The sequence below is a fragment of the Podarcis tiliguerta genome, assembly GCF_965153285.1.
Source record: "Podarcis tiliguerta genome assembly, chromosome: 17".
In the NCBI taxonomy this organism is placed as follows: Eukaryota; Metazoa; Chordata; class Lepidosauria; order Squamata; family Lacertidae; genus Podarcis; species Podarcis tiliguerta.
Window position 1 is genome coordinate 8,360,812 of NC_139550.1, and position 10,707 is coordinate 8,371,518.

Here is a 10,707-nt window from a genome sequence, read left to right on the forward strand (position 1 = left end):
CCTCAGGTTACAAATGCTTCAGGTTACATACGCTTCAGGTTACAGACTCCACTAACCCAGAAATAGTGCTTCAGGTTAAGAACTTTGCTTCAGGATGAGAACAGAAATCATGCTTCAGCGGCAGCAGGAGGCCCCATTAGCTAAAGTGGTGCTTCAGGTTAAGAACAGTTTCAGGTTAAAAACGGACCTCCAGAAAGAATTAAGTACTTAACCTGAGGTACCACTGTACTTCCGGGTTTCGGCGCATCCATAACCCAGAAAAAGCAACCTGAAGTGTCTGTAACCCGAGGTATGACTGTATAGATGTCTGTTGCTCTTAGCTCTTCTGCATGCCCTGGAAATCAGGATGGCAACTTTAAAGCCTCGAGAGATTGTGAGGTGGGGAGGAGGCTGTAGGTGTGGGGATCCCAAAATTTCAAAGAAGGAGAAGATTGTCCTACTGGAGGGGAGAGAACCAGCGAAGAAACCAGTGAGCTTTGAGCTGGGACACCTGGGTTCAAATCTCAGCCTGTTTGCCCCTGAAGAGGGTGGTCAGTGGCAGCCATGATGATGCTCGCTGTACCCCCTTGCACCAGCCACTATCTCTCAGCTCTACCTACTGCACTGCCCACCCATGAGGCAAGGTGAGGCAACTGCCTCAGGCGGCAGGATCCAGAGGCAGCAGTCCCAAAGAAGATCTTTATTTCCCCTTTGGTCCTGATGTAGATCTTCACTCGCACCTTCTTCCCTGTTGGGGAGAGGGGGCGCTATTTTGTGGTTCGCTTCAGAAGCCAAAATGTCTTGGGCTGGCCCCGCATGGGGATGTGGTGAGGATAAAACTATGCATATTACAGTTCCATAAAAGAAGGGCAGGATAGCAATGTAATAGTTGGGAAAGATCTTAGAATCATAGTATCATAGAGTTGGAAGAGACCACAAGGGCCATCGAGTCCAACCCCCTGCCAAGCAGGAAACACCATCAGAGCACCTGACATATGGTTGTCAAGCCTCTGCTTAAAGACCTCCAAAGAAGGAGACTCCACCACACTCCTTGGCAGCAAATTCCACTGTCAAACAGCTCTTACTGTCAGGAAGTTCTTCCTAATGTTTAGGTGGAATCTTCTTTCTTGTAGTTTGGATCCATTGCTCCGTGTCCGCTTCTCTGGAGCAGCAGAAAACAAGCTCTCTCCCTCCTCTATGTGACATCCTTTTATATATTTGAACATGGCTATCATATCACCCCTTAATCTCCTCTTCTCCAGGCTAAACATGCCCAGCTCCCTTAGCCGTTCCTCATAAGGCATCGTTTCCAGGCCTTTGACCATTTTGGTTGCCCTCCTCTGGACATGTTCCAGTTTGTCAGTGTCCTTCTTGAACTGATCTCTCACCCCAAGATTCTCTGTCCCTTTCTGCGATACAGGAATGAGATGTGTGTTTGCTTGTTTGTGTCTTCCTTTGAGGCCGAAAAGACTCCCACAGCTGCTTACGTAAGATCAATGAAAAACTAGGCAGCACCTGCCCTCAAGCTTCCAATGTAAAAGACACAGCACAAAAAGAAAAAGGGATGAGGAGGGAGAAGAAAACCAGCTGCAAGCAGCAACCCTAACCTCACTTGCCTCACTTGAATTCATTAGGACTTACTTCCTCTTAGACAAATTTAAGATGCTGGAGGTGGGGGAACCACACCCTTAAACAGTCCCTCATGGGAAGATACCCCTCCAGACAAAAAGGTAGCAAAATGAAGCCATTTTCTTTCTGAGATGCTAAAAAATGACGTTTCATCCAATGTTGGGTGAGGGAAAATATTCAAATACAGTGGTGCCCCACAAGATGAATGCCTCGCAAGACGGAAAACCCGCTAAACGAAAGGGTTTTCCGTTTTGGAGGTGCTTCGCAAAACGAATTTCCTATGGGCTTGCTTCGCAAGACAAGAATGTCTTGCGAGTTCCTGCGATTTTTTTTCGCTCCCCACCCCCTTTTTCTAAGGCACTAAGCTGCTAATAGCCTTTTAGCAGCTAATCCGCTAATCCCTTAAGCCTTTAATAGCCATTAATAGCCGCTAAACCGCTAATAGCGCTAATCCGCTAATAGGGTTGCTTCGCAAGACGAGAAAACCGCTAGACGAAGAGACTCACGGAACGGATTCTTTTCGTCTTGCGAGGCACCACTGTATATAACTTCAGCTGGCAGCTGAAGTGATAGAAACTCACAAAGTTTTACTACTTATTTCTGCTGATTTTATCTACTACTGTGACTGCTACACAGTCATTGTTGTTGTTCCTTGTGGGAGCTGCTTGTACACAAGGTACAAACATCTATATCTGCTTCTACTGTGAAGAGGTTTGATTCCCTCGTAAGGAATTTCCTCATCGCAGAAGATTCCTTCTTGTTACCATAGAAGGTAGTAAAGAGGTTGAGGGAGAACTGCATCCGTCTCTCAGTGGCCAGAGGCGAAGGCAGTAGGCTTTTGCGAGCCTTTGATGTGTGCATAAAGCTGTAACCTTGCCTTTTTACAGCTGTGGCAGGGAGTCACTGCAAAAACACACACACACACCACCACACACAAAAATGGTATTTTTAAAAGGATGGTATGAAGAGCATTGCTGCTAGATCAGGCCTAAGCAAACTTCATCCAGCCCAGAGTTTCGTTCCCACCAATGAAACGCATGAGTTGGGCGGCTTGGCTGATGCTCTGGAAAATGTTGCTGTCTCTACCCACCTGCTTGGGTTTTCTCACCTGTGTGCATCTGGGCTGTTGCCGGCCAGTTTTCTAAGATGGGCCACTTCTGCCACATTTGACGGCACATAATCTACTCAGGGCAAGGTGGGTAGCAGGATATACCATATTTTTTGCACCATAACACTCACATTTTTCCTCCTAGAAAGTAAGGGGAAATGTCTGTGCGTGTTATGGAGGGAATGCCTACGGGTGGCATGCCTACGGATTTTCCTCCTCTAAAAACTACGTGCGTGTTATGGTCGGGTGCGTGTTATAGAGCGAAAAATACGGTATGTGGTCAGGACGATACATCTATATACAGTGGTACCTCGGGTTACATATGATTCAGGTTACATACGCTTCAGGTTACAGACTCCGCTAACCCAGAAATAGTGCTTCAGGTTAGGAACTTTGCTTCAGGATAAGAACAGAAATCGTGCTCCGGCAGCGCGGCAGCAGTGGGAGGCCCCATTAGCTAAAGTGGTGCTTCAGGTTAAGAACAGTTTCAGGTTTAGTACAGACCTCCGGAAGGAATTAAGTACTTAACCCGAGGTAACACTGTATTGTCCAAACCGGTTTGAAGTCTAAATTGTGATCTCAGTTCCATAATTTTTGACCTGGCAATATATCGCAAATCATGATGTGTGTGCTATGGAAAAATCACACCATGGGGGAAAGCATTAAGCCAATGCTTCTCTTGATTCTTGCAGCCCCTGTTAACTATGCGGTTAACTATGCTGTCTCAACATCCCCCTGCCTCATGCAGAGGGCAGCGAATCACAAGAGCGGGCGCTGGCAAAAACCACGATGCAAGGAAAACTGCGAAGCCAGCCAATGCCTCGACATAGCTCCATCCTCATTTCAGACATCATGGTCCAGTGCATTTTTTCTGGGGGGATGCAGGGGTACGCGTACCCCTAAACATTTTGTGAATCTAAAGGGAGAAGAAACTAAAATTTTTAACATTTTTAGTTTCTTCTCTAGCATGGTGAATCGTCAAAATGAGAGTACCCCTAAACATTTTTTAGATAAAAGCACTGTTGTGACCTAACAATATATCACAATGTGTAAGTAAAGTAAAGGTACCCCAGACCATTAGGTCCAGTCGTGACCGACTCTAGGGTTGTGCGCTCATCTCACTCTATAGGCCGAGGGAGCCAGCGTTTGTTCGCAGACAGCTTCCGGGTCATGTGGCCAGCATGACAAAGCTGCTTCTGGCGAACCAGAGCAGCGCACGGAAACGGCGTTTACCTTCCCGTTGGAGTGGTACCTATTTATCTACTTGCACTTTGATGTGCTTTTGAACTGCTAGGTTGGCAGGAGCAGGGACTGAGCAACGGGAGCTCACCCCGTCGCGGGGATTCGAACCGCCGACCTTCTGATCGGCAAGTCCTAGGCTCTGTGGTTTAACCCACAGCGCCACCCGCGTCCCTTAATATCACAATGTGTAGCTAGTGATAAATTGCGGTGTTGAAAACCAGATTTTGCCCAACCCTAGTCAGGGCTCCTGCCAACCTCCACTGCCATGGCAGGCCCAAGGCTGATGCCTGCCTTGGGTCCATATTTATTTATTTGCCTTTAATGCTTTTACTGTTTCCTGGCAGCTACCTACTTTGTTCCTACCAATGCACCTAAAAGACTGGTCACTGAGATTTTAAAGAAGAAAACTCTAATAGGTTTGCCTGGAACAAAGAGGTACAGTAGATGGATCTAGAGCAGTGAGCAGTGATCTTCAAATTTGGTCCTCAGATGTCGTTGGACTACAACTCCCATTGTGCCATTGACCGTTGGCTAAGCTGGCTGTGGATTACAGCCTACATTCCCTCCCAGATCACCTTCCGAGGGCTGCAGGATGCCAGCAGGGTTCAAGGCCAGAGGCAATTGTGGTAAAAGGCTGAAGCATACTCTCCAAGCGTCCCTAATACCCCGGGGCGTTCACAGAATTACAGAAGCAATCCTGGCTTCTGATTTCATCCAGGAATGTCCCGTATTCTCTCTCCAGCACTGAGATGGGAGGACAAGGAGCCACTGCTTGCAGCTGGCGCTTGCACTTAGCAGCAGAAACTTCTATTAAAAAAGGTTTTTTTTATTTATACTTTTCAAGTTTATACATTTCATTAGTTTTACAATCAATTTAACATTTCAAAGTTTTGACTTCCTTCCCCCTCTTTCTGTGGCTCCTTAAATTTATTCTTTTATTAGCTTATGCATATCCAGATTCATTTAATTTACTCATCTAATTATTTACTTTAAATAGATACTCTTAGGAAATGGCAGGTTATTACATAGCAGCGGAACCTTCGTGGAGCGGAACCCTTGTGTGTGGGGGAGGCATTTCACCGCTGGACCGGAGGTGGCGGGTGGGTGCGACGCTCTTGCCAACCCCTCTCTGCTGCTGCAGTGACTGTGTTATGTACTGAGTTGAATAGAATCCAAAAGGCAGCAGTCTGATTGGTCCTAGAACAATAGGATTCAGAATGCAGCAGTCTGATTGGTCCTAGAACAATAAGGTCCAGAATGCAGCAGTCTGATTAGTCCACAGGAGCCACCCAATCCAGCTCCAGGTGGAAGTGAATCCGCAACCTGATTGGCCTACAGGTGAATCCCGGAATTAGCCAATCATGTGCAGCCCATTGTGTAAATAATGTATATAAATCAGACATTCTGGCGGAACTTCCATTCCTCCTCACCACTATGAACTGAATAAAGAGCATGAAATCCACTCTTGACTCCGAGTATATTTCAGACTACATACAGGAAGCCCTATTCCTGCCATGCAGAAATCAGAAGGTTCTCCATGCTTGCAGCATAAATCCAGACCCTCTCCATCATCCAGCCAGAGAAGCAAGAGGCCTTAGCACATTTCCAGGACACATTTTGGCCAGACCCAAATATTTGGAGCAAAGCCAATGTGGGACATGGCCTGGAAAGAGTGCTGAGGGCCAGATTGAGGCCTAGAGAAGCACATTTGGCCTCCAGAACTGAGGACTCCCACCCTCCCCTTTAAAAGTTGAAAGCAGCCAAACGAAAACACCTGGATAATTTGAATTTCCTTTCCACAGAATTAAACCATAGGAACATATCTTACCTCAGGCACCCTTGCCTGCGTTGCGATGCTTCTTGTAGCAATTGGGTAGCTTCGCCATAAAATCTCAGTACAGGGAGGAGACTTTGCCCCAGTTGTTTATCATTTCTTTCTAAATGGGAGTCATGGGGTTCGAATTTCGCCATGGGACTGCACCCCATGTTCCCTACCAAGGCATGGAGGTACATGCCCCTGTCATCATTGGGCATTGAGTTACAAGAGGATCTGTCCTGGAGTGTCAACACAAGGGGGCTTGTGAAGAAGGCGCAGCAGAGACTGTATTTCTTGAGAATACTAAGGAAAAACCATCTTCCGCAGAAACTGCTGCTTGCCTTCTATCACTGTGCCATTGAGAGCGTGCTTACTTATGGCTTATGCGTGTGGTACGGAAGCTGCACTACCCAGGACAGGATGGGGTTGCACAGGGTTGTGAAGGCAGCAGAGAGCATTGTTGGCTGCCCACTCTCCACCTTAGAGCGGATTTACGCCACAAGGTGCCATAGGAAGGCACTGGACATAGTAAAAGATCCATCGCATCCTGGTCACTGTCTCTTCGAGCTCTTGCCGTCGGGACGGAGATACAGGACGATGAAGACAAGAACAAGCCGTCTTAAGAACAGCTTCTTCTCCAGAGCGATCTCGGCCCTGAATGGGAAGCCCGGACTTTGAAAGTCATCAAATCTCCTTTGCTGTATTTTACTATATTTTTTTAATTGGTGTTTTATGTATTTTACTATATTTTTTTAATTAGTGTTTTTATGGAGCAACCAAGTAATTTCGTTGTCCCCGAAGGGGGCAATGACAATAAAGATATTATTATTATTATTATTATCAGCTACTTGCCAAATGTAAGACTAGGAAGGACGGCACCCCTGTCTGTCATACAGAGTAGATGCTTGCATTTAACAATGCGTTTAAATTTGTGGAGAACAGAAAACTTCTGCAGCTTTTAACCGAATTAGCTAAGTGGAACCTCCATGTACAGGGGCAGTATAGCTCAGGGAACAAACTACAGCTCTGGAGGGGAGGTCATTACATTTGTGTCCCATTTGTGCCTTGCGGTCCCGTTGGACCTCTCTCATCCATAAAGGTGATTCTCACGGGTTTGGTTTTTTTAAAAAATAATAATTAAATAATTGATGGGGGGGGTGGAATGGATATACATCCAAAGCCTGAGCCAAAAATTCACCTGTATCTGTAATCAATAAAACTGTGGCCATTTCTAAGCCAGGTCATTGTCTGCTTGAGTTTATTACTCACATTTAGCCACTGCCAGGGGTGGGGGTGGCGCTGTGGGTTAAACCACAGAGCCTAGGGCTTGCAGATCAGAAGGTCGGCAGTTCGAATCCCCGCGACGGAGTGAGCTCCCGTTGCTCGGTCCCTGCTCCTGCCAACCTAGCAGTTCGAACGCACATCAAAGTGCAAGTAGATAAATAGGTACCACTCTGGCGTTTCCGTGCGCTGCTCTGGTTCTCCAGAAGTGGCTTAGTCCTGCTGGCCACATGACCCGGAAGCTGTATGCCGGCTCCCTCGGCCAATAAAGCGAGATGAGCGCCGCAACCCCAGAGTCAGCCACGACTGGACCTAATGGTCAGGGGTCCCTTTACCTTTACCTTTAGGGGTGAGGGTGGCACTACGATTGGGCCTACAATAAACTAACTAGTTAACTAACTAACTAACTAACTAACTAACTAACTAACTTTGTAGTGAGTTCCCCCACTGTTTCCCCGCCAGAAAAAAACGCCCTGGTGATTCTTAAGGTCTTTTGCAGACCCGGATAGTGAGTTCCTTCCCAAGGAAACAGATGAATGCAAGACATTTTTGGCATTATCTCTCCTTTTACATTACTGAGCTATGTAGAATTTTCTAACAGTCCAGACTTTAAAAATGCACTCTCCTTAGGCATGGAGAAAGCTAGCATTGTGTATTAGGGTCTCAACGAGGGGGACAGAATGAAAGATGCTTCTGTAAGGACCCCTGAAAACAGAAGTGGTGAGATTTGCTTGCTTCCTTTCACTACCAAGAAGACACAAGCTCCTGCAGGGGCCAGGTCTGCTCCCAGGTACAGTTCCCTGGAAATTCTGCAGCAAAACATCGCCCAGCAGTGACACAATTCTTGGGGCCGAGTGAAATGTGCAGTAATCAAAACCAGACGCAAGTCTAGTCCAGCCTGTTAAATCCGTCTCCAAATCGCTTCGTTCCCAAGGGTCAGATCTCAATCGGGAAAGAATCGGGGGAGGCTGGGAAAAGAGACTTTAGCATTTCCCTGACATTTACTGCACACTTTTCCTCTTGCTGCTAAAAGACCCTGAATCCATTTGGCTGCCAGGGACCGGCTAAAATAGCACCGCAGCAGGCCCCAGATCAGCTGCAACGGCAAATCTGAGCTATGCCTTGACAGGAGGGTTTTTGCTTCGTATCTGCAGAACGTCCACCCAAATTGGCTGTTTTTCACACTGCTTGGGAGAGAGTATGTGGGCGTTTATAAGAATCTAGAACTACAGCACAGAAAGACCAGAGAAAACCTCATCCATCAGAACTCTGCACGAAGAGCAAAAGTCTTCCTGTATCTTAAACCCCCATCCTAGGACCTCCTGATCTGTTTGGACTATAATTCTGATGGGAGTTGCTGTCTAAAGCATTTGGAGGGCACCAGGTTGGGCGCAGCTGCCCTAAACCATTCTTAAACTAAAGATTTAAACGCATGCGCAGCTGAACTTAAAAGCATCTCCTGATTTTCGGACAAGCTTCCTCAACTTCGCTTCTTGAGCAAAAGCAAAAGTGGCCAGGGTGTTGATCCAGTGGCGTAGCTTGGGTTGTCAGCACCCGGGGCAAGGCAAGTAATTTGCGCCCCCTAACCCGTGGATTTGCGCCCCCTAACCTGTGGATTTGCGCCCCCTAACCCCCAGATGTTGCGCCCGGTGCGGCCGCCCCCCCCCCTGCACCCCCCACACTCCGCCACTGTGTTGATCCCAAAAACAGATAGACAAGGTTCAGGATTAAAATGCTACATTTGATCAAACCAGCTGTGTCAGTAGGGGAGTGTAGCAAACATTTATTTGCTACATTTAAGACATCTAAATTTAAGACATCTGAAGGTGGCCCTCATTAGGGAAGTTTTTAATAACTGATGTTTTAATGTCTTTTTAACCTTCAGTTGGAAACCGCCCAGAGTGTCTGGGGAGACCCAGCCAGATGGACAGGGTAGAAATAATAAATTTAAATTTAAAAAATTTAAATTAAATTTAAAAAATTAAATTTAAAACATCTCTGTTGCGGGTAAGATCCTGATGCTTTTGGAGAAAGCTGTCCTTCTAGATCCATTTCAATCAGGGTTTAGGCCCAGATCTGGCACAGAAACTGCTTTGGTTGCCCTTTACATAGCTAGGGGCTACTTCTGGATTCATTGTTATAGCTTGAGGGGGGGGAGACAAAGACCCCTTGGCTCCCAGGAGTTGACTCCTATGACAGCAGCTCATTTCCGGTGGTCTTGCCCCATGAAATCAGTTGGCAAGACTGAAAGCCCCTGCCTCTCCACAGCTACCTATGTCCCTTCCTCCTTTTCCCAAGCAATCGGAGCCTATGTCTTCAAGCAGTTTGCCTTTGCTCCGCCTGTTTCACCCCTCTTCTGCTTCTGGGAGTCAAGAGTGGAGAGGAGGGGAACTTGTGACTCTACACTAGCCTGGCTCATCTCTGCCTCTTGGCCTCCCTTTCCCTGCTCTTCTGCTTCATCTTCTGTCCTGATTCTGGACTTCTCTCTGCCTCAGACTCTCCCAGCTCACTAAACCCTTGCTACCTCCTCAGCTTCCAACACCAACTCTTCCTCGTCTTCTCCCTCTGGCCACTCATTGTTGTTCCCCACCACCACCACCACTAATCCCTGGGCTCTGAGCCTCCTTCTCTTGGTGGGTCCCCATCTGGTTGCTCCCACTGTTTCTCTGCACCCATGGCACTCTGCTTTTCCCAGCCACCATAACGTCATGCTCTCAAGCTCTAAACCAGCCAGTCGGCCCAAAAGGATGCCAAGGCTGATGACATTGGAAGCTGCTGAGAGGTCTAGGAGGGTCAACAGAGTTGCACATCCATTCCATGACATAAGTCATCCACGAGGGTGACTGGGTGCAACAGCCCTTGCAGCCTGACTCACGGTGATGACAGCTTCTGCGTGCTTGCTTCCTGCTTCCTCCTGAAGCCTCTTGTGTTCCTCTTCAGGTCTGCAGTGGTGATGGCACCTTCTGCTTCGCTATGGGCCATGATGCAGCTTAACTGGGAAGGCAGAGAAGTGAGAGACAAGGCAGAGGGCAGCTGCTTCCAAAACTGGTGAATGTGGGTTGGTGTGACTCTCACTTCTGCAGAACTGGGAAGGAAGGGACCCATACTCTCCTCATCACTGCTGGAGAGCGTCAGGGTGAACTGAGAACATTGTTCACTTACACAAGGGCATTATGGACTTTGTGCCATTGACAGCGATCCATGGATCAGCCTATTCAGCCCAACCTTAACTGGGCTGTAGTTCAGCGGCAGAGAGGCACATACATTGCCTATGAAAGGTCTTAGGTTCAATCCCCAGGTGCAGATGGGGGAAGATTTGGATCAGGAATCCGGGACAGATGCTACCAGTAAGTGATTGTTAGGTACAGATGGCATAAGGCAGCTTCCTATGACCCTACTGAAAATGTAAGGTAAAGGTAAAGGGACCCCTGACAATTAGGTCCAGTCGTGACCGACTCTGGGGTTGCGGTGCTCATCTCGCTTTATTAGCCGAGGGAGCCGGCGTACAGCTTCCAGGTCATGTGGCCAGCATGACTAAGCCGCTTCTGGTGAACCAGAGCAGCTCATGGAAATGCCGTTTACCTTCCCGCTGGAGTGGTACCTATTTATCTACTTGCACTTTGACGTGCTTTCGAACTGCTAGGTTGGCAGG